The 23,598-nt window shown below is 46.6% G+C and overlaps 1 protein-coding gene and 1 pseudogene across 1 annotated transcript in view; both read left to right on the forward strand.

The window, feature by feature from the left end:
* LOC138581056 (phosphatidylinositol transfer protein beta isoform-like) overlaps positions 1–19,033 on the forward strand; it is a 254,710-nt gene extending 235,677 nt beyond the window's left edge. Inside the window, exon 12 of the mRNA XM_069652098.1 lies at positions 17,178–19,033. The gene's annotated coding sequence lies outside the window, so the exon portion shown is untranslated. The remainder of the gene's footprint in view (positions 1–17,177) is intronic.
* A 1,141-nt stretch (positions 19,034–20,174) lies between these two features.
* LOC138581556 (U1 spliceosomal RNA) lies at positions 20,175–20,320 on the forward strand (annotated as a pseudogene).
* Positions 20,321–23,598: the final 3,278 nt, after the last annotated feature.

Consider the following 23,598-nt stretch of genomic DNA (forward strand, 5'->3'; position numbering starts at 1 on the left):
CAGCAGGTGACTTTTGCTTCATTATTGCCGAAGAGCAGAGATTAACACAAGCTGCTGCTGGTAAGTGCTTTAAATTTCATTCTTTTTTCAAAGCACTGCAAAATAAATGCTGCTGTTTTCTTTATAACTTAGAAAGAAAACCGCAGCATTTATAATGTTGTATTTGTTTGCTGTGGCTTCAGCTTTAGTCTCCTGGGCTCCCCCGACCCGGGGGAGCCCAGGAGACTCAAAGCTGAAGCCACAGCAAACATAAATACAACTTTGTATTTATAAATGCTGCAGTTTTCTTTCTACGTTTTAAACGTAGAAAGAAAACTGCAGCATTTACAAATATAACAAAGTGGTATTTCTGATTGCGGCGGCTTTCGCTTTGTCTCGTGGGCCCTCCCGGGTCAGGGGAGCCCAGGAGACTTAAAGCGAAAGCCGCCGTAGTCGGAAATACAACGTTGTTGTATGTATGATTTCCTTGGTTTTCCAACCACGGCAATCACAAATACTACAACATTGTATTTACAATTTCAGCGCCATCGCTTTTTGCTTTTCATTTTGTTTTCTGTGCTTCCCTGGGCTTGGGGAGCACTGAAAACGTAAAATGGAAGTGAAGGCGGCCTCCTCCATGTACTGCTCTGCTCTGGCTGCAGTAAGAAAAAGCTCCCAGTAGGGGGCTTTTGCCCCTTGTTTAGTGCCGCCAGGGCAGAGCTTAACATGAGCTGAGGAGGCTGCCTGAAATGACAAAATGGATGCTCCCATTGAACGCTTTGAGCCTTGTTTGCTCAAAACTTTACATAGGAACTTTCTTTAAAAATATATGTAATGTATGTTTTTGATTAATGCCTCTATTTGGGACAATAACTTTTTTGAATGAAGTATTCCTTTAAGGTAAGTAAATACCCAAGCCAGCATAGTACCTCCACACAGAAGATCTTGCAGCAGGAGGACTTTAGGATCTGCAGCCAAAAAAACCCAGTTGGTGGATTCCTTGTCGTGGTGACTGAAAACAGGACTTTGGAAGGGACTTTGCAGCAGGGATAAACAGGGAAGGCTCTAGGCAAGGTTTTCCTCATGGCTGCATGCGGCTCTGTGGATTTGGCGCTTTTTACAGGAGCACAGAAGACAGAATATTGCTGGTCGGATTCTCGTTGTTATAAAGGTCCAGCACTCTTGTGAGGGGACTTTTCAGACCTTATTCGTGTCTCTGGAGATCCAGCAGGATGCCCACGAAGTTTCAGCGAAATTCAGAATTCGGTAGACCATGCACCGTACAATGGCTCGAGGTCCCAGCACGGTGTGGGATGGCTCAAAATACAGGTCTTCTTGAGTCTAGTGGGTCTCACCAGTCTCTGGATCAGGGTTGTCGTTTTCGGAGTCCCCAGGTCGATTGGAAGGAAGGGCTAGAGCAGGCTCAGGTTACACAGCAGGCTCTCCGGTCAATGGAAATCGTCTCAGCTGCTTTTCCTTCATCATCCTCTTCGGTTTTGGTTCCAGTGGTCGACTTGTCTTAAGCTTCCAGGTTCAGAGTATTTAACATAAACTACAGCACAACCTCTGCATGCTCTCCCGGCATTTTACAACAAAGGGCGGTCTGGTTGTCCAATCAGGACAGCCAGACCCCCACTGGGATGTATCCCCATTCAGGCAAGGAGGCAGACAAAGGACTGGAGTTTTGGACTTCTCTCAAGCTTACTGCCTTCACAGACAGACTGGAGCCTGGGCAGGGAATCCAGGGACTCCTTTCCAGCCCTGCTTGTCAGGGGAAGGAAGAAGGGAGGACAAGCAACACTAAAATGGCAAAATGGGCACCCTTGGGTGCCTTTACTGCAGCTGTGAACACAGCCCACGGTAAAGCTGCATCGAATTAGTAAAAGGTATCACTGCCACCAGCCATTGAAGATCAACTTGTCCCTCTAACAGAATTTAGTTTTAGTGTGAAAGGGGATACATTGTATCTCCCCAGCACTCCACATAAGGTGGGGTGTGCTGGTTTCACCAAATAAAATGTAAAAGGGATCCCAAGATCCTTTATACCCTTGGGAACTGTAGTTCTCTCAAGGTTTGCCAGAGAAAGTTAAAAGGGGGAGCCCTTAGGACAACCCAGCAACAACAGGCACTTGTTGCCAAAATGTTGTCTGAGGATAACTTATAAAAGACGCTATGGAGAGTCTAAAAATTGACACCCATAAAAAGAGTAAACAATTCTGCGAGTGTGGAAAAAGGTTCCCATTCAGAGGTATAAGGAAAAATAATCCACCAGTAAAGCTAAAAGTTCTGGGGTTGACACAAGTCAGGAAGATTTACCATTACTATGAAAATCTTACCGAACACGTACTTACCTTAGACATTTTCTGCCATTCTGAAAAGTATATGTAACCTCTTTAGAAACTGTTTCGCGATTCTAACAGAGTAGATATAAGGTTATATTACTCATCTGTGATTTGGTTGTGCCTCTTCCCAAAAGTAATGCTGTTGGTTTCACTGCACTATTCCTGTTAGGATACATGTATGAGTGTCCCCAACTGGGTCTTGCTTCCCCTGACTTGCTCTTAGCCTGTCCAAAATAAGTCTGCCATAGGTTTTACCTACCTAGAATAACTTTGAGTCATTCATAAAGTGTAACACTGGGTTTTGCTTTCCTGGGTCTATTTTAGACTGGCACAAAAGGAGTCTTCGTTTTACACCTGCCTTTTAAGTTGCTGATAGCTCCTATAAAAAGTGTATAGGTTTTACTTACCTTGAGTGGAACTGTTATTTATTGCTTCCCTTAGTCTGTGAACTGAAAAGCAATTGTAATTAAATATTACACCCCAAGGTCCAACTCCCTTGGAATAACTGTTACCTGAATCAGAGCTATAGGTTTATACTGTTCCTGGAATCTGTTTCAATAGATCAGAAAAGTATTTTGTCCAGTTGATATTACTATGTGATTTCTTGTTGAGCGTCAGGGTACAACTGCGAGGGTCTACTAGCCCTATATTACTGAAAGTAATCTAAAAAGTAATTATTTGACTTCTTTAGAACTCCTGTTAGGTGTTCCAAATTAGGTTAAATGCGTTGGTCTGTGTACCTTCAAGCATAAGGTTTTTTTGTAATTGTGGTTGTATATAATGTGATAGTTCTTGTTGCCCCCAAAATGTATCTGGGCCTACTTGTATTTAAATAAACCATGTATTTTTACAATACATAGTGTTTCTTTGGACCATTTGTATTACAATTTAATTTGTACTGATTCTACAGCCCTCTCCCTCCTAAGTAAAGCCTGGTTGCTCTGTCTACGCTACCCTGTTCTCGGGTGGTACAGCCTTACACTAAGGGTGGAGTCTTGTACTGCCTCGGTTGAATGGTTTTACTAAGCTGTTAGTTGGACCTGAGAAAAACTGTCCTAACACTGACATATCCTTGTTATTAAGCATTCTAGTCAGTCGTGCAGTCGGTCCAATAGACAATTGGTACCATGCGAAATGAGCAATGGCCATCCGACAACTTCTACTTTCTTTGTTCCAAAGCCTTGCGCAAGACAACAAGGTGGTCTGCCTGAAACGACCCCTCCAGTGACCACAAACTCCTTTTGACACAGAATCAAAAAAATTCCACACTCTCAAATAGTTACAGGGGAATGCCCCATACGTTGAAAAAATGAAGGCATTGTTGGGGATAATTTTCACTTTTGTGCTCAAATCCTCCAACCCTAGAGACCCCCAGCTCTTTTGCTGGACTTGGGACTTTTTAATGTTAACCCCTCAGTGAGTGTGACCTTTTTCTCCCTCTCATGTGTTTTCACCTTATTTGGATTTTGTTTTTTTTAACTGTTTTTGCAGTCTGACAAACTCCATGGGCATCTTCTTTTTGTATGGTGACACACAGCATCTTCAGTTCAGTGTCACTGGGAAATCCTTTGGCTTTCTGCTAAGGTTTAAATACCTTTTCTTGTGTTAACTACAGTTCCCAAGAATAGTAAAGTGAAATTGACTCGACTTAACTTTTCTCTTTGTAGGTCCAGCACACACCATCTTATGTGGAGTGCTGGTGGGGTTACTTAGTAGCCCTTCCTCCTACTTTCTTATGTAACTTTTTATGTTACCCTCAATACTTTAAATGGCTGGTGGCAGTGGTTTAGTTTTCCTACCATTGTGCTTTTCTACCGCAGGCTGAATACTCAGCTGCAGTATAGCACCCATGCGTGACGATTTTGGCAAAATGGCCCCGGTGTTCTTTTTTCACCGTTTTCTGTTTGTGAGGTCTTTCTTGGATTTTACTGTGTTTCGCCAGGACCGAGTTCTTTGTTCGTTTTGCCTTTGGCGGGCTTCAGCTCTGAAGCCCGCCTCTGGCTCCAGTGTGTCTGCAAAGGCAGGATGTGAGGGAGGTTCCCGAAACACCCCTGTCCTTTACCTTTAGGAGTGCCTGAATGCAACCAGTCCTGATTGATTGACTGGCTGGCTGGCTGGCTGTTTGGGGATGCTTGTGGTCTCGTGCAGAGGGGATGTGGCCTAGCAGTTCGGGCTGGACTGTCCCTTTTGGGGTGGGGCCAAGTCTGATTTGCATATGGTCTTTCCCTTCTGTAATGGCTTGGCAGGCGAAGAACGGTGGTCTGGAGGGTTGCCCAGAGCATTGCCAGTGGTTAAGATTAATTCTAAACCTTCCAGCCATCACCTCTTTGTTTTTGCTATGTCACCCCGAGTGGGACGGGTATGCCCAGACGTGGGTCCCGTGCCTGCTGGGCCTTGAGACCCAAGCTACTCCTCACTGATGAGCCCCAACAAGGGCGAAACATGTTTGGGGATGCTTGTGGTCTCGTGCAGAGGGGATGTGGCCTAGCAGTTCGGGCTGGACTGTCCCTTTTGGGGTGGGGCCAAGTCTGATTTGCATTTGGTCTTTCCCTTCTGTAATGGCTTGGCAGGCGAAGAACGGTGGTCTGGAGGGTTGCCCAGAGCATTGCCAGTGGTTAAGATTAATTCTAAACCTTCCAGCCATCACCTCTTTGTTTTTGCTATGTCACCCCGAGTGGGACGGGTATGCCCAGACGTGGGTCCCGTGCCTGCTGGGCCTTGAGACCCAAGCTACTCCTCACTGATGAGCCCCAACAAGGGCGAAACATGTTTGGGGATGCTTGTGGTCTCGTGCAGAGGGGATGTGGCCTAGCAGTTCGGGCTGGACTGTCCCTTTTGGGGTGGGGCCAAGTCTGATTTGCATATGGTCTTTCCCTTCTGTAATGGCTTGGCAGGCGAAGAACGGTGGTCTGGAGGGTTGCCCAGAGCATTGCCAGTGGTTAAGATTAATTCTAAACCTTCCAGCCATCACCTCTTTGTTTTTGCTATGTCACCCCGAGTGGGACGGGTATGCCCAGACGTGGGTCCCGTGCCTGCTGGGCCTTGAGACCCAAGCTACTCCTCACTGATGAGCCCCAACAAGGGCGAAACATGTTTGGGGATGCTTGTGGTCTCGTGCAGAGGGGATGTGGCCTAGCAGTTCGGGCTGGACTGTCCCTTTTGGGGTGGGGCCAAGTCTGATTTGCATATGGTCTTTCCCTTCTGTAATGGCTTGGCAGGCGAAGAACGGTGGTCTGGAGGGTTGCCCAGAGCATTGCCAGTGGTTAAGATTAATTCTAAACCTTCCAGCCATCACCTCTTTGTTTTTGCTATGGCTGTCCTTTCAGGACAGCCACTCTGCTGTGTGATTGACAGCCTAGGCTGTGCATGAATGGGAGAAACCTGCTTAAAAGGTAAGGGTTTTGGGACTAGAGGCAAGAGTCGACCACTGGGATAAATACCTGACGAAGAAACTATGAATGAAGCTTGCTGCATCCTCCTGGACCTTTGAATTGCCCGATGAAACCCTGTTTTTGTGCTGAAACTCCTTTTTCAATTAGTCAGAGAAGCTCCGGAAGGGACAAAGTCTTCCCTTGAGTTAGTGGGACCAACTAACCCTGAAACTAACTCCACTGGACCATTTTCCCTGATTGGCTGTACTTCGCTGCTGCAAGAACCGAGGGACAGGTGTTGAGAAATCTATAGTCGCGTGCAACGTCTGAAATCCGCCCAGAAGCTCCAGGAGTCTCCTAAGGACCCTCCAGAAGTAGGATGACCAGAGGTTGAGTCCCCTCACTAGACTGCAGGACCCAAGGAGTGAAGGAAGTCGACCAGTATCCGAGATCTGTGACAGTGCTGTTTACTAAGCGATGAAATCGCAAAATTCTGCTGAACCGCAAAGAGCCCATAGCTGCCGCCGACCTCCAAACTAACGCCGTCGGAGCCCTCCAAGCGTCCTCCCTCTTGTCCCCACGACTGAGACTCAGGAACACAGGGTCTGCACTGCTGTAACAGGACATAATCCAGACCACTCTTCTTCAAACCAGAAGTACTGTTTAGACTTGGGGTACTTGCCTCTTTGTCTTGTAGCTGTGCTCTTACCAGTTAAGATTTGCATTAGCTTGCTTTTAGAGTTGATTCCAACTCTCCTTTCACAAGCTTAACAGCTTGTGACCTTACAAGTGATTTTCTGCTAACTCTCTAACTTTGTGCAAGACTTTGATTCCTGCCTGACTGTGTCCCACTCCCTGCCTGACCTGTCTATGCCGGGCGGGACGCGACACCACAGCGAGGCTGCGCCTCGGTCAGCCCCATAAATCTGCATACTACATCCGCCGGCAGGCAGATGCGCCCGTGGCCTTGTAAGAAGACCGTACAAAGGCCCTGTTTGCGCCTGTTCGCGACATGAAGCGCTAAGGAGCGTTCTAACTCGATTCCTTTAAGCTTGAGGTATAGCTTTTGCTCTAGCATACCGTATAGTTACGTACTACTACTGCATTTATCTGCCTAATGCTCTAATTAAGATGTAAGCTAGTACTAGGAGAAGTACTGTCACGTCCGTCCTCACTGACACACCATGGTGGCACAGTCAACGCTACACAGTTGTATGTGGGCCTGTAAAGCTTGTCCCTACTCGAGACTGAATGCACCTCCTTCGCACTGTCTTCACAGCAGCCATTGATAAACACTTATGGCCACAAATCCCCGAGCCAAAGAGATATATGATATATCCTTCATCAAAATTCGCATCCACATATTGTAATCTGTATTGCCTTTGGGTCTCCGCTCCTTTAACATCTACTATGCTTTAGGCATACAAAGCTAAATTGTTTTCTTCCTGTTGTGATTCGTCCTTAGAGCATTCTGCTCACATTGTACATTGTGCTTTTAGGCCCACTTAGCCATAAGTTGAACTTGCCTAGTGTGATCTACGTATCACTACTAAATATGCAAGGCCATAATATCCTGTATACCTGCATGTTCCTAATCACCTTTCAATTGGTCATCAGCTTAGTAGTCCACCCTAACAGTACCCTCCTAGTTGAGAATAGACCCCACCTACTCAACCCTCCTAGCATGACGCCTAAGCCTACCAGCCCTGCCCTAGCCAACTACCAGTCTTCACAAGACTACACTATGGTCCCTTGCTCTACGTCCAACAGAAATCTTAAACTATGCGCTAGACTTCCTAAAATATTCGAGCCTCTGACCAGATCCCTACCACCCTTGAATAAGAAAACCAACTACTACCAGACCATGACACCCACCATTGTCAAACGGCCCACCACTCCACCCACTCTCTGTGCATTTAATACCAAGACCACCACACACATCTCCAAGGCATCTGATCCCAACAGCCCTACCTCTTGCCTTACCGTAGTCAAAGTAGACAATCCCTCAAAGGAGCTCTCCTCAATGCAAGGTCTCTGGTGGCTCATGCCATCGACATAGCCGACCTAATCACGGAAGACAGCCTAGACTGCCTAGCCATAACCGAATCTTGGCTGCATAATGCCGCAGGACCTGCACTCATGCTGGCTGTCCCAGAAGGATACACAATGTCCAGACAAGACAGAGATGGATCTCGAGGCGGTGGAATAGCCATCATATCCAGAGAGAGTCTATCTATGCGAATAGTTGCCCCCCTGCAATCATGTGAATCCCTCTCTATCAAAATACCACTAAAGAACTCCCAATCACTCACCAGGCACGTAATTTACAGACCCCCTGGGCCCATTGGCACATTTGATGAGGACCTGCATAACTTACTTGCCAATAATCTCAAACCCACCTCCCAAGTACTTCTGCTTGGTGACTTTAACCTAGGCCTCAATGATCCCTTGGATAAACAGGCCCTACAAATAGTAAACTCCCTCAATGCATTAGGATTAACACAAAAAGTGAACGCGCACACCCATATGAAGGGTAGAACTTTGGACTGGGTAGCCGACCACAACTGCATAGCTACTATTACCTCTATTTCTCCCCTATCTTGGACTGACCACTCCCTCGTGTCCTTGACGCTCTCCACTACTAGACCTATACTCATAGCTCCTCAAGTAGCGCCAGCCTGTTTTACCAGGCTGAAAAAGAATATTACAGTGGACAGTGTGGTCCCAAATATTCTACCCACACTAAACTCTCTGCCAGACAACCTTGACCCAAGTACCTTGGTGCAGGAATACAATGAGATCATGCTTTCCACTCTGGACAAAGTCGCCCCTCTTAAACTGGGAGCTAGTAAAGCCAAAGCAAACCTTAACAAGTGGTTCACTCCACAATTAAAGGACTTGTGGCTATTAAAAAGGAAATGTGAAACCGACTGCTGGCTCTGCCCTTCCAATGAAAACAAAAAGAAGCAAATGTCCACTGCATCACACTACAAAAAAGAAATCTGTCAGGCAAAAAAAAAATCCTGTAATGAATGCATTGCCAATTCTAACTCCAGTGTGAAAGAATTATTCACAATCCTAAAAGAACTAGAGTCCCCTATCTCAACACCCGATATGTGCATGAAAAACAACAATTGGTGTTCAGAGATACAACAAGCCCTTACTGATAAAATAAATACTCTTCAAACCAAAATGAGAAAGATTCCCTGAGCCCGCCTCAACCAACTGCTTCTCCTGCACCGATTACAAATATTGCTGATCCAAATAATACATTCTGCTTCACCAGAACCAAAACCACGATCCTTGAAGTGGAAAAAACCATCCTTTCTCTTAAACCGTCCAATTGTAAAGTAGATGTATGCCCAGCACACATCATAAAAGAAGCCGCGAGAGACCTATCTCCCTTCATCTCCAAACTGATCAACGCCTCCTTTGCATCGGACACCGTCCCAGTCAATCTCAAACAATCTTGGGTTCTCCCTCATGTAGAAGCAAACTCTAGACCCACTTATCGCCACCAACTACCGCCCCATTACAACGGTACCATTTTTACTAAAGATTCTGGATAAAGTTGCATACCTGCAGATCCAAAAATACCTCGAACAGCACAAACTCCTAGGGGTCAGACAATCAGGATTCCGACCACTACATTAGACAGAAACCGACTGATAGATCTGAAGACTCAGATTGATGAGCTGAGAGATAAAGGGAAGACAGCATTACTACTGTTACTTGATCTCTCAGCTGCATTCGATCTGGTGGACCACAAGGTCCTCTGTAGGCATCTTGACACAGCAGCTAATTTCTCCACAGGTGCTGTTAAGTGGATAGAATCATTCCTGAGCGACGGAACCATCAGAGTATTCTCACCCTCAGCAGCCGCTGATCCCACCCCAATCGTGTGCGGGGTCCCTCAGGTCTCCTGCGTGTCCCCCACGCTGTATAAAATATTCACCAAACCATTGTTCGATGATTTGGACCTTCTGGGTGTCACCTACACTAATTACGCAGATTCTCCTCCCACTTTCTGGGGATCATGGCAGGGACTTGGCGTTGGTGAATAGAATATACCTGATCATTCAGGCATGGATGGCCTATGCCTGAATGATGAGACTGAAGTGATAATCCTTGGTTCCCCCTCCAATATTGCCAAACTAGGTCATGAATACGCCTCCATCATTGATGGCAACAATACCATAGTCTCTAAAGAGGTAAAAACACTTGGTTTTTACCTGGACGCCACAATGTCCTTCAATAAACGACTGAAATCCCTGGCTTCCACCACAGCCTACATGTGCAAGCTTATTAGAGCAGGTAGGCCCTTCCTTTCCAACAGCAGTTGCATAATACTGGCCAGAGCAGCAATTCTCTCAAGATTAGACTACTGTAATGCTCTCTATAGTAGTGCAAATAAAGCTTGCATCCAAAAACTCCAAATACTACAAAACAACGATATCAGAGCTGCATTAAGCATCAACAAAAGAGTGCACATGACCCCTATTAGACGCCAAAACAATTGGCTATCCACCCATAACAAAATACAACTCAAAATCGCCTCCCTGACGCACAAAGCACTGCACAATGCTGCACCCAGCTACCCAATTGACAGAATAACTAGAAGAACCTCTAGCGGACCTACCAGAACCGTCAATACTAACTGCCTGCTAGTACCCAAATTCAAGTCCTCCAAGATCGGCGGCAATAGTTTCCCTGTGAAGGCCGCAAAGCTCTGGAACTCCCTGCCACATGTGCTGAGAGCTGACCTACTCTATTCTCACTTCAGAAAGAACCTCATTAGCCACCTCAACCTGACTGAGAACTAGTCTCCACTGAAAATGTTTGCACTCCAGTACGGCCAGCCTCTTAGACTCGGCCTCTTAGACTGTACATTTTTTTGCATTTGTGTGCATACTAGGATGTAAATAACTCCCTGTGATTATGATGTAAATAAGTCCTTTCTGCGAAAGTTGACTACTTGTATATTGTAATATCTTTTGTGAAATTTGATTACTTGGATTTTGTACACGTTGTAACCTTGTAAACCTTGCATAACCTTGCTGCGCCCTGCTACTCCCGGGTCTGGTGCGCTTTATAAATTCAATAAACAAACAAACAAGAAGTGCCTCAGCTCCATAGGTTGTTCAAAATGGACTTTGGCTTTCCTGGCTCCCTGTAGACTCTGCTAGCCCATTGACTTTGATATTGTTTGTCCCTGATAGGTGGTAACTTGTTTTAGACTGTTATTGCTATGAAAGGCTTGTCTAGATTACATTGGAAGATTTAAGTGTCCTCGCATATACTGGGAGCCTGTTTTAAAAATGTTCCTTCCTTTAACCTTTCTTATTTACAGCCTCATAATCTGCAAAGTAACTAGTATGATATATAAATGCCATTACTGTCCTTGTGAATGAAGTCCCCTCAGGGTGTCGGAATTGTGTAAGAAGCATATCCAAACATTATACACTAGGTTTTGATTCTAAAAAAGTATTTTCAAAATATATTTTTATTGTTACACAAATTGCCTTTTTAAAGAATGCTTATTTAAAACTTGATGTTAAATAAATGCCCATTTATAACTGGAACCTTGAGTGTATGTTTTACTTGGTTACTTGTGTTGAAGAATTTAATTTCTACAGCTCACATTTACCCCTCTTGAGATAGTCCTAGCTGCTCAGTCACACTACCAACTTGTGTAGAACAGACCTTTGCCAAACATGTGGGTTACCTAATACCAAGCAGATACATGTTGTGTAGTCTCGCACAGTGTGACTGCATCCATTCTTTCCTTACACTGTTTTCAGGGAATTGCCTTATTCCCTTGGGGTTCTTGATGATTGATTTCTTTGGATTAGTGAAATGACTTTGTGTTTATTTTCTTGATTATTGAAAGCACTATCAAGGTTTATTTTTGATACTATTCACGAACTCCCCCGTCCAGGCTACAGACAATTTAGGGCTGCAGAAATACTTCCATGCACGGGGGAGGCCTTGATTTACCATAAAACAAAGTTCCTGCATAACTAAATTTGCGTGACTGGCCTCACACCTTCATTGCTTTATCTACCACAACACTCAAGGCTCTTGCGGTCTATATCGGTGTTCCAATTTCTGCTATTGCTAAAGCACCCTGAAGCAGTTCCTTTTTACATCTAGTCTTACTTTATCTTTAAATTCAGCTAACTCTATCAATGCTTGCTAGCCCCTGCCTCCCCTTGTGTACCACCTCTCCGTGTTTATTTTTAAGCTGTCACCACCGGTAATTACCAATTGCCAGGAGGTTGTTGGCATCACCCCTCTTGATCTGCAATACCCACGGGCCTACCTCCCTTTGCGTCTCCCTGCTCTATTGATTTCTAGACTTAGCTATGGGCTAGTTCAGGTCTTGCCTTTATAATTTTCATGTTTGGCGAGAATATTTTTTTAACATTGGCTTTTGTGTTAGCTGTGGCAGCCCACCAGCGCTGCTCTGCGGCAAGCTTCTCTGAAAAGGAGGGCTGTTAGTGCCTGCGACTGCAGGGGCCTGCTCGGCTACAATACAGGTTCTTGAAAATGCACCTCTAGACCCTAATTGGAGCTAAAATGTGAGACTTTACTTTAAAAATGTTGTGCCTGGCAAAGGTACTATGGCCTATGTCGCTAGTCTATGAATTTAGCCTCTTTCTATTCAACATTTTCACCCTTTCTATTAAGCGTTTACCCCGCATTCTATTGATCTATTGAATCAGCACTTTTGATAACCTACGCTCAGGATAAGCTTGATGCACTAATTCACTCGTGGGTACTCATGTTGAGCATGTATTCTACACCAGAGAGAAAAACGAACTATATGAAGCACAACTGACACGGTGCATGCAGAGCTGTGGCGCGGTCTACTTGGCAACAGACGCATGCAAAACATAACAGGAAAGGCAATGAGAGAGACAGCCAATAAGTGACATTGCAAATAATTGTTTAGTCAAAATCTAGTGCAGTTTTGAGAGATGGAAAAAAAGAGAAGAGAATAATAATCGCAAGGTTGTATTTACCAGACAGCCCGAGGGAAATTATTTTTCACGGCCATGTGCTGCAGTGGAGATTCTCTTTGAAACCATCGAACCCCATCGCACATTTTGCCGTCAATAGGTGTGCCACGCTTTATACAGTGCCCTCCAATGGTGAGGACCTTCTTTTATTTGGCAATGCAATAGTGGTTCGAGGGCAGCCCACAGCAAAACTCCCCTGCAGTCTGGCCAGAGACATCCGCACCATTCTGTTTTGGCCACCTTTGGTACCCTGTAGTTGTGACCGTCTGCTCTGGGACTGCTGCTGCGCTGTGGGCCGCCCTATTGGGATGGTTTCGGCTGTGTGGCTGTGACTCCTGTTGCTCTTGTGTGTGTGTGGCCTTGGACGCTGGGTCTCTCAGAGCCTCGGCAGCTGTTAATGGGTTTTATGTCACTCTGGAGGACCGGGGTTTCAGGCGGGCCCGCTGCGCGGGTGGTTGTCAGTGCAGGCGCGCGGGCGCTCGTACCTGATCTCCGGCTGGATTACAGCGGGCGCCCGGCGCCCCTCCTCCCGCTCGTGCTGGTCATCAAAGGCTCTGCAGGCCCTGCAGGCGGCTCCTCGGTGCCGCGGCCCCGCGCTCGCCGGCTCACTTCAATAGTCTGGACCTCCAGCGGCGCGTGGCCGGCGTCTCCGAGGTGCCTCCCCAGTCGCTGGTCTATCCCGCAGCTGGCCGTTCCCAACCCGCGGGGTCTTCAGCATCTCCGCCGGAGGCCGCTGCACCACGCCTACAGGGAGGGGGGGGCTCTTTTCCGCCGGGCAAACGGGGTGAGCCGCTGGGCGACAGATGGATTAGCCACAGCGTTCTGTGTGGAATCGCCTCGGCTACAGATGAGAGGCAGCAACATGCAGTTTAAGCACCACAGAAGCGGCGATAGTTCAGGATTTTGTGGGAGCTACACGGAGCTCACAGGGAGGCCGCCATCTTGGACGGCTCTCTAGCGCCCTCTACGTATTTAGTCTGCATACACCTAGAAGAGTGATTTTTGGGAAGGAAAACAGTTGGTTAGTATTACCCTAGTATAGTGTCAGGTTCTAGAGGCAGTTTCGCAGCACAGCAAGTTTTGTAAAGTCAAAAAAACATCTCTAGCTAAAAGGCAGTTCATATCGGTTTAAAAACTTGCAAAGCAGAAGAAATCTTAAGTTCTGGTGGGCACTTTCTAGTCTCTAGGAAGGAAGATAGAAGGTTTAACCAACTTTGGAGACCCTGTTGAAGGACTCGCTAAAGGGGCACAAGCAGCGGTTTAGTCGGAGGTAAGAGGGGGTTGCCCTGGACACCTCTATGTGCACTCCAACGCTCTGGAGCGACTTTCTGTAATCATGTAAGCAATACCCTTTTCCCTACCATTTATTTGTATTTGTAGGGCGCGCTACAGCCCTTAGGCATCGAGGCGCTGATACATGCAATTTGTAAGGAGGCGTGATTCAGGGTTACATTAGCAGATGCCCAACATTATGAATTCTTAGTTACACATATAGTTTGACGAAAGATAGTCATACCTTTTGGTTAGAAGAAAATATTTGTGCTGGATGCTCCGTGATGTTGCAGCTCTGGACCCAATCTCCGGATTCCTTGGTCTGATGACTGAAGGCAGGTCAATGGACGGGGTCTCTCAGCAGCAGTCTCGAGGGAGCACCAGTGGTACGACTTTCACCAACTTCTTCAATCAATCTGCAGTTTTGGCGCCTTTTCTGCAGCACCAACAAAGGATGCTTTTCATTCGGTCATTCTTCTTCGCTTCCTGCAGTCCCGCACTCTGAGGGGGTCTGGGCAAGGTTGATCGGATCTCTGGAGTGTCCTTGAAGGCTCAGCAAAGATTTGGAGGGATTCAGCCTTTCCACGATGATTCACTTGAAATCGACAGCAGGTCTCCTGGTATTTAGGTTCCGCAGCTCTGGAAATTCACAGAACCTCAGAAGATGGCTCAAATCAAAGTTAGTCTTTGGACTGGTTCTTCCCACCAGTCAAAGGGAAGGAGTCGTCCTCTCAGGAGTTCCTCTGTCGCACAGAAAACGGGGTCCGGACAGAAGTGGTTGCTTCATGGTATTGCAAAGCGTCTGCATGCATCTCTGGTTGCCTTCTTCTTTGGTTACTTCAACTTCCAGTGGTCGACTTGCTTTTCACTCCAGAAGCATTACCTTTTAGACAGTTCCATCACACACTCCTCTGCAATCTCTCTCAGCAATTTACAGAAAGGGGCGTTTGGCTGTCAAATCAGGACAGCCAAGACCCCCTGTGGGAGCTGGCTCTACTCGGGCACTCTGGCAGACAAAGGAGAGGGGGGGGTGGAAAACTCCTCCCCCACTTCCTGCCCGCCCAGACACTCTGCAGCCTAGGATGGGACACCCAAGGGTTCCCACCAAAGCCAAAACCCATACACTGACCTCACTCTCCCAGAATGGTAGAAGTACCCCACTCCTGCACTCCTCCCTCTACCCCCTGCCCCTTGCACTTACCAGCTTCTCATGCACTTGCACGGTAGGATTTTCACAAGGCCAATATAAGTTTTGTTCTACTTCCTTGATTTCACATGCCCCTCCACCCCACATTCTATCTTGTGGCGCCTGGAAACACATATGTATAGGTGCCATACAAATGTCCAATAAATAAAATGGCCAAAGGACGGGCAGAAACATTGTGGCACAACTATCTTGGAGTGCTAGCCGCTCTTAGTAGCCATTTGCAGTAAATGCAGATGTGCATTAGTTAAAAGTACAAAACATGGTAGAAAAATATCTGCTTCCACAAGCCCATCCTAGGCACATTATGAATGTAATCAAAAAGCCATTTCCGAAAAAGTTATAAGGCTACAAGTTATCCTAACCACACCTCACTTTAGGGTGACTTGTGTAGAAATCCACCAAGAGACATAGTCTCCGTGCAATGATAGTCAGTATCCCTCCATATTATCCCCACCAAAAAATATCGCCGTACATATGGTAGTTTTTTGGGGGGCTGATTTGTGGGAGCGGGGGTTGTGGGGTGTACCCCACACATTTATAAATAATGCAGGGGTGTCCCCCGCAGGGTCCATAGCTCAATATTGCTGCAAAAATATGGAAATATTTTAGTATTGCGATATTTTTGCAGGGATATTAACACATGGAACCTGAGATTCTTATGGACTGATCAGTTTCACCATAAGCTCTTCAATGCCTGGTCGTGATTGGCTGATATCCGACCAAGGATACCCCTAAACCCCTGCACCCTCACTTCTCCCCCAGGCTTCCTCTAATGTGCTGAGATTGGAGTCAAACTTTGCTTGCTCTGGTATATTCCTGGAACACTTGCACTTACATGTTGTCTTTGCCAAAACTTGTTTTTATTAAGACTCCTAACTAACTCCCTACACCGGCTAGCTTTGGCCCTTGTGACTCATGGGTCACTCGGGCCCATGCTCTTTAACACAGAATAACTTTTTAAGTGCCTGGGCCTCATGTTATATAGGGCAGTTTATTAGTGTTTTTAACACTTCTGAATACTTAGCTATTTTTCTTGACTTTATTCCTTAGTTTGCTGGCATTACTTGAATCTGATCTGTCTATAAAGTAAACTGTTTGGGCTCCTTTGCAAGAGCACTTCATGGTAAATGTATAGATATGTGCATAGTGTACATTTAGTGACATTACCTAACTTTAAATTAACAAGAGTGTGTTGAGGCCGAATAAATAACTGTTTATACATAGTATCTAACTTTAACTAAGTGTGCTCTGTGTCTCATTGAACCATTCACAACCCCACATGAACTCTAAGCCTTGCTTCTCAGTCATGCTACCTTGAGAGTTTGGCTAGTGTTCAGTGTCTTTTGCCTGTTCACTTCACTGGGGTTGCTTCTCGGAATCTGCCCACAGGTTGGATATTGCTTGTTAAAATGGATTTTTAGATTCAGTCAATGGTGAGGGATCATGGGAGTCATAGTCCAAAACATCTGGAGCACTTCAGGTTCCTGGCACATGCATTTGTCACCCGATCATCTACATAACACTTGGCAAATCGGTGTCAGAGTCACCAAAGTGCAAATCTAACACACCCTCAGTCTAGGCCCCTGTCTCAGAATTGAATTTGACAGTCGACCAATAGTACTCCATGGATGACTTTGGCACACATAGCTAACTAGCTCTAGTTAAAATAGTGCCCTAATAAAGCTGAATTGTCATGCCTGAGTAAGGGTGATGCTGTAGTACAAGGATTCTGGGCAAAGCATTAACATAAGGATGTTAGAGAAGAGTCTTGGCATAACATTGGTGTTGGGATCATTGGAACTTGTGGATCCTGACAATGTCTTAGCACTGCATTGGTGAGATTGTGGCAATGGCACAAGGATGTTTGTAAAGCATGGTGACGACGTCAAGCTTAAAATGGGGTGGATTAGGGGCAAGATGTTAATGAGAACGAATGTATGAATTGTGGGGAGCCAACCTAATGTAATCCCTTTTTCATCTACAGGACTCTTCCCCCAATGGTTGCGCCTTCAGCCAGTGTGGAGCCCTCTACCCAAGGTGCCATGGCATCCTACGATATGTCTTACAAAACATGGACGACCAGTGCTACTCAGAGGGCTGCACTTCTCAAACTGCCTTAAGCTTTGTCCCCTGCCCCTGGAGGGCCAGTTCTCAATTCAACAGGGAGCCTACTATTTGTTGAGTTGAATAGGAGGCTCACCATCCTTCTGGAATGTGGCAGCAATCCGAAGAGCTCATAAGCAATTCATAGATGATGCAGCTTCTCTGGTGGTCTCTTAAGCAACCTGCTAAATCATGTGGTTTCTCTGGTGGGCTGCTCTGCCCTTCATCAGAACATGTTGCCTCTCTGGTGCGATCTTTGAATAACCCAGTTGGATCCTGCTTCCCCATTGTTCCCCACATCATCAGGGTACATCTTCTTTCCTCCTGAGTTTCCCTAGTTTGCAAGCTGCTGCCCCTGGTGCCTGGAGGGCTCCTCAGCACCTCATTGGATCTTGCTGCCTGCCTGATGGGCCTACCAGCACCCTGCCAGATCCAGCTGTTTCTCACTGTCACTAGGGTTACTTCAAAGAGAAGCTTCGTCACTAGGATTATTTCAAAGAGAAGCTTCACTGCACATATCTTGGACACCGATGCGGCCCTCGTGATGGAGTTCTTTGGCCTTCCCTCACTATTCCATCTCTGAATTTGACTGTTCACCGTTCCCTCAAACACCTGCTGCTACCACCACTAGTATTTCTGTTTGTGTTCAAAGATGTCCCATTGTCTTTTTTAAAATCCTTAATGTTGCCCCATGCTGTGGTATGTTTACTTCAGTGTTTGACCCAACTGAATATTTTTATACTTGGTCTTATTTCGTGTTTTTGTTTTTTAAAGGTCCTCTATGCACATGGCCAAACTCGTCTTATTGACTCATAAATGGCGATGTTTGAGGGTAATGCTCTGGGGGAGGATGGGGGAGACCACCTGGTTGGGTGGGGTGTTTGTGGGTGGCAGATAGTGGGTAGACAGTGTGCTATCAAGGGGAGAATTGCAGCTCTGAAAGTTTTGCTCGGTTCTGCAGTACTTCTCCAGCATCCCATCTTTCTGCCATGCCTGCCCCCATCCAACCCATCACACTTAGTAGCAACTCTGGCTCAGTACTCTTGTTATGCTCAGGTTATGGCCACAGACGGCGAGCTAACTGTGTCCCAGTTCCTCGAGCCCCTCTAATTTTAATATTTCATGTTGGGGTTCTCACCCTGTTCCAGCCACTACGTAGGGTGATTTGATCAGAATGCACAAGAGCAAACACTGCATGGCGAAGTCCAGTAATTCTGATCAAGTCATTACTTTCTGGAAGAACGCAGCTGATAAGTTCCTCCCCCATGAGCCAAGATCCGCTGTGGCTCGCCCACGATGACCCAAACTCCTGTCTTAGCATGCAAAGTGTTTTTTTGGGGTTGTTTTTACAATCATAATATTTTTCTACATGTACATATATATATATATATATATATAATCCATAGCAGTATCTTGTGGGTGAGAGTTGGGATCAAAACTTGTCATGACTAGCAGCCCCCGTTTGAAGAAAGGTGGGAAGACCAGTCTGTTTTTTTTCCTTGAAATTATGGTTTTGGACCAAGTTTCTACAGTTTGAGGTAATTATGGAATAGTAGGATTTTTTTCCAGTTATTTGGGAGCGTTCATGAAATGTTAACCCCTGTGGCATTTAAAAAGAACTATTTTACACAGACGGTTGGATGGATAATTCCTTTACTATTTATATGTTGCTGCGAGAAGTATTCGGAGATCTGTCACTGATTGTAACCTTCTGCAAATAAACTCTTTTCTATACAAGCGCTTTGTCTAACACTTGTCTTCCAATTGAGAATTTTAGGAAAGGGAAGGCGTGCTGCTAACCACAGGTTCCTAGTAGTGAGCACATACCAGAGGATAGCTGAGTGTTGTAATGTGGTAATTTTCTGAACCATATAATGATCGTTATTGCACACAACCTCTGAAGATGAATTGGCAGTCCCATTGCCAATTCAGTCGTACACCTTGCTGATGTATGATATGATAGGTTATTTGTAACGCGCCTAATACCCATGCAGCAGTGATCCCAATCATAAAAGTGAAACAGGCAAGCCAACAGGTATAACTTATTTTCACTCTTTTGGTAGCGCAGTCTGAGGGCAGCCTATACTCTTCAGGAGAGGTGTGAGCTGATACAGTTGCAACACAAAAAACAATAGTACTATGTTCCCAAAATATCTTCGTTCTTGTCTTTCGGATCTCAGCAGAGCCAGGCTTTTCAGCATCAGACCAGGAGCATGGGTGCCTTTGCGCTGGGCTGGGGTGAAGTCGAAGAGCAGCAGCAATGGGCCCCAATGATGCAGTTCTGTTTGGCAGTGGTGCTGATTTGCGGGTAGAAAACGCTGGGAACAGTAGGCCGTGCCAAGTGGATGATACTGGAAGACTCGGTGACCTTTGGGCCCGGACAAGGGAATACTTGCCTTTGGCGCTGTGCAGGCTCGGCTGACACAACACGGCATATGGTTACGGCAAAGATGTCAAAGCTTCAGCATTGTCATTGAGCAGAACTGAGATTCAGGGGTGGTGGACCGTTTAGGTCCCGGATGATTATGATGGTGTCAATGGGGCCAGCGCTGAGCAGCTCCGCTCAGGAGGGCCATGGGCCCGTGTGGGGCCGACAGGCCAGTAGGCAGACTGCAACAGGCCTGCTCGAGCCATCCCGATATTTATACAAATCTTGGGCCCAGCAGGGCCTGATGGGAGAAAGGAACTGTGCTACAATCTGCTCTTCTGCTGGGCTCTGCCTGCCCGAGCTTCCCACTACACAAGGGACAGGCAGCTCTGCAGACACTCAGCGCTTCCAGGGGGAGGGGGGTGGGGGTTGGGTGAGGGCCTTCCTTCTCACCCTCGCTTAGCGGGGCTTCCAGAACTGACCCAACCCCTGCCCTCTTGCATGCAACTCCTACTTAGCTGGCAGGGGAGAATCTGATCTCAAGGGCAGATATTCCAGGGTGAGGCTTACCCATTGCACATCGGATTTGCTGACCCCTGCGGGATACACGACTGTATTATTTCTGGTAGTGGGGACTGCGTTTGCACTAAACCCCCCCCCCCCCCGCCGATTTTATTGGTGAAGGAAAGAAAAGGTAAAGTGTGCTTTAGGCCTGCTAGGTTGCATACTTTAAGATTGTGCTCACATTGCCTTTCTTCAATTAGGTTCACCTTTGGGTGATCGCTTTTCCACATTTTATCTGTTGAATTGAATTATGCTTCTTTCATCACCACAGAAGTAATGTGTACTACAGAGATAAGCTGCCATATGTATTGGGCACACTGCACATGCGCAGGCAGCATCAATCATAGTTTGTACAGGACAATGCTGGCCTAAATTGGGAACAGCCAGCATAGACAAGTTGCTACAGAGGCATATTTTGGGCACAACCAGCATGACAATGTGTTACATCAGTGACCGTGCTGTCTTGCACTGTGTACACCTTGATCATTAAAATGTGTTGTGTTGTAAAATGTTCTTTTCTGCTGTTGGTGACATGGAATTTTCATGTTCCCCTTTAGAACTGATTGTAAACTTATGGCTTTTTGGTCCCCTTTTCTTTTATAAAATGCACCATTTCAAACCTATATTTGAGAAAAAAATTCTTGTTGGCGGGGGGACCCCCCCCCCCCCCAAACCCTCCCTAGATCCTTTTAGCACCCTCGCTACGCTCGGTCGACCCCACTATTTCAGAAAAATATTAACACATACACTGAAAGAAATCACAAGTAACTAACCTTTGATCACTGCCCTTGACACCAAAAGCTATATTTGGGACTGCATGGCTATCACTGCCTGTAATGCTATTGTGTCAGAGGTCACACAATATCTCTTTTTAATATACTGCTTTGGGTGAGGTTGTTGACTTTTGGCTCGCCGGCCCACTGGGTGACAACAAGTTAATACTTCGGCCCCACATTCAAAAAGGTTGGACAAGCCTGTTCTAAGTGGACCAGGAAAAGTTTGAAGGGTGCATGGACTGCATAGAAAGGATTGTCTTGCGTTCAGAGCATCCTTCCCCCTAAGAGAGCTTGTGAAGACCTTTTTTTAAAAAATTTTTTTTTTTTTTTGTCAGCTTCACGTTTCCCTGAAAATGTTGACTCTCAAGACCCTTTGGCTCCTGTCCCCCATGAAGATGTGGTCCAGATGGACACTTACCAAGATATCTATGATGAGGAAGAAGACCCTTCCTTCCTAAAGACTACCCTGATGACCAGGCGGATGTCAAGGGCAACTGGGAGGAGACCCAGCAATTGGAGACAGAGCCATTGGCGCTCCCTACGCAAGATCAGGACTCTGATGTCCTATGCCTGGATTCCCCTCCTTCCACTCCGGCCCGCCAGGGCTCACCTGTGGACGATCAAATGGCTTTCAATGCCATCTTAAGGAAGACAGCAGAGAACTTTAAGATCACCACCCAGGAGGCGGTACCCGAACAAGATTTTGTAGGGGACATTCTCAAAGAGAAACCCCCCACAAGCCAAGCCATTCCTCTCCTGTACTCGGTTAAAAGAAGGTTGCCCCCCTCCCTGGTCACACCAGCACAGACCTGGGCAGTGAATCCAAGAGTGCAAAAAACTATTTCGGGCATCTACTATTGACCCTCCATATGTATTTAAGGCCATGCCACCCCCGACTCCTTGGTAGTCACTACCACCCGGAAACTGGGAGGGGTACCCCTTGCTACGCGGGAGGCACCTTCGGATAAGGAATCTGAAAGATTGTATGCCTTAGGTAAACGTGTTACCTCAGCAGCTGCATTCACCACACGCATAGCAAATAACACAACGTTGCTTGCCAGTTATGCAGGCCAGTTATGCAGACGCACAATGGAACCTTGTACAAGAAGGTCTCCAGGAAGTTCCTGAACCCACTAGGTCCAGACTACTCACCATCGTGGCCGAGGGCAGGTAAGTAAATCAAAATATAATGAAAAACACTCTAAACACTGCGGAGACGGCAGGCAGGTCCCTGGCCCAGGGCACACTACTGAAGCGGTACGCTTGGCTCTGCAACTCGGGGTTTAAGCCCGAAACACAGGCCGCCCTTATTAACAAACCCATAGAAGAGACCAATCTCTTCGGTAAAGCAGTCGAAGATGCTCAGGAGACAGCCAAGAAAGAGCACAAGACTCTTAAGTCCTTAAAACAAATGACGCAAAAATCTTCTTCCCCCAGAGGGAAGGCGTTTCTCGTCTGTCCTTTCGAGGCCAATCCCGTACAGGTCAAAATAACTACAATATGGGAAACAAACTCTGGACAAGCATCCGCAAGCCCCAGGGCTCCTAGGGGTCAACGACGCAGCAGAGGCCCCAACCCCAGAGCCTCCGCAGCCTCTGGTCAGAAATGACCAACGGATCCAGGTCCCGTCCCATGTCACCCTGGTTGGGGGCGCTTAACATCTTTTCTTGCGGAATGTGAGGGGATAACTTCCGACCAGTGGGGTCATAAAGACAGTCGCCCATGGGTACTGCGTGGAATTCGCCCGACCACCACAGTTCAGACCGCCACGTTCAAGACACCTCTCGCCGTACCATCTGCAGATCCTGATTCAAGAGGTGGAAGCGCTTCTGGGAAAGGACTCCATAGAAGCCGTCCCTATTCTTCAGATCAACAAGGATTTTTATTCAGTGCACTTGTACCCAAAAAGGACCTCACCATGCGCCCTGTTCTAGACTTGCACCCAGCGAACAAATTTATAAAACCTCAAAAGTTTCGTATGGTAACGCTACAGGAATTGATCCCACTGTTGAAACAGGGGGACAACATGGCAACACTGGACATGAAAGATGCATACTTTCATATTTCAATGTTGCCAGCGCACAGGAAATATCTAAGGTTCATGATAGAGGACAAACACTACCAAGTCAAGGTGCTCCTCTTCGCCATTGCCTCGGCGCCAAGGGTGTTTACAAAGGTCCTGACAGTAGTGGCAGCACACCTGCGCAGACTATCCGTCCCGGTTTACCCTTACCTCGACGACTGGCTCGTAACAGGGGACTCTTACGACACATGCTTTTTGAACACCCAGAAAACCGCAGACCTTCTGTTCAGTCTGGGATTCTCTATCAGCGAGAAGAAGTCCAGTCTAATCCCCAGTCAAGTAAAACCATTTCTGAGGGCTCTAGTCTGGACAAAGGACGGCCTAGTTTTTCTCTCCAACAAGAGGGCTCAGAACATGCTTTTTCAGATCCCTCAATATGTGGCCAGTCGAGAGGTGTCGGTGCGCAATGCCATGTGGCTGCTAGGTATGATGGCGTCATGCATATACTTGGTTCCCCACGTTCACCTGCACATGCGTCCCATGCAAGAGTGGCTCAACAGCCTCTTGAAGG

This window comes from Ambystoma mexicanum, chromosome 3p, assembly GCF_040938575.1.
Source record: "Ambystoma mexicanum isolate Mex_15411 chromosome 3p, UKY_AmexF1_1, whole genome shotgun sequence".
NCBI lineage: Eukaryota > Metazoa > Chordata > Amphibia > Caudata > Ambystomatidae > Ambystoma > Ambystoma mexicanum.